Raw genomic sequence first — 1,187 nt, forward strand, 5'->3', positions numbered from 1 at the left:
CCCCGCCCCCCCGTCCCCACAAGCTGACAGGATTGGTTCCTTAGGTTTGTGACGTATGACACTCTGGCTGCCTGAGTCTGTTGTTATGAGACTGTCATTGGTTCACTGCAGTTCAAGGTAGAAACACTCAGTCATGGTGTTGATGATTATTTCACTCATCATATGTTTAATCGACCTGTCCAGAGTGAACCCCGCCCTCGCCCAATGTCAGCTGGGATTGGTTTTTAATATATAAAAACATCATATGTACATATTAACACTTGATTTTCATGGGGGGAGTCACACAGGGAGGATGGTGGACTGGACTGTGTGTGTGACTCAGATCAGTTTAGACTGCAGAGTCATCACTGCTTCACATACACACACGCACATACACACCGTCCTCTTCAATATCATTCCTATAGTTTCTCCATCTGTGGAGAGAAGCAGACAGACAACAGTTAGCAGCTTTAGACATTAACACAGCTACCATTTCAACTACACCCAGAAAATTTGACCAGTTTTATCTTCCCTTCACTGGCTTCCTGTCCACATCAGATCAGACTTTAAGGTGCTTTTAATGATGTACAAAGTTCTACATGGACTCTCTCTTCCAGACCTGTCTGACCTCCTGAAACCTTATACTCCATCTGTGTCTTTTCCTATCAGAGCCCTCTGACATCAGACTGTCTGACTCCACTGAGACATCTTTGCTCTGATACTGTGTTTAGTACAACACTGCTGAAAGTAGCATGGACTGACTCCATCCCTCTACTGACCTCAGAGTCTCCAGTCTACAGTCTGGACTCTCCACAAGATCATACAGATCCTTCACGTCTGAATCCTGCAGGTGGTTTCCTCTCAGGTCCAGGTGTCTCAGATGGGAGGGGTTGGACTTCAGAACCGAGGCCAGAAAATCACAGCTGATCTTTGACAACCTGCAGAAACTCAAGCTGTGTGAAGAGTGAAATATATAGATGAAAATCATTGATGAGAGAGAGAGAGGGGGAAGTGTACAAAGCACAATGAAGGTTCCACATGAAGATGTATATTAACAATAAGACTAAAAATAAAACTAATAACAATAAGAAGATAATACCTACACAATGCAGTTTCTGGAGAAACTGCAGTGGGAGCTTCTGCCCAAGCTGAAGCTAAACTGTGTCGCTGGCTGCTAAAGACAGAGCTACAACTAACTCCGTCCAACA

The 1,187-nt window shown here is 44.4% G+C and overlaps 1 long non-coding RNA gene across 1 annotated transcript; it reads right to left on the reverse strand.

Annotated features, from left to right (window-relative positions):
- Nucleotides 1–134: 134 nt before the first annotated feature.
- LOC147819249 (uncharacterized) lies at nt 135–1,181 on the reverse strand. Its single transcript, XR_015437098.1, has 2 exons — nt 759–1,181; nt 135–413 (listed from the first exon to the last, which is right to left on the reverse strand). It is a non-coding gene; the product is annotated as an uncharacterized LOC147819249 (long non-coding RNA).
- Between the last annotated feature and the right edge of the window lie 6 nt (nt 1,182–1,187).

Source organism: Seriola lalandi, unplaced genomic scaffold, assembly GCF_002814215.2.
Source record: "Seriola lalandi dorsalis isolate HSWRI2012SDOR001 ecotype SW California unplaced genomic scaffold, Sedor1 jcf7180002054179, whole genome shotgun sequence".
Classification (NCBI taxonomy): domain Eukaryota; kingdom Metazoa; phylum Chordata; class Actinopteri; order Carangiformes; family Carangidae; genus Seriola; species Seriola lalandi.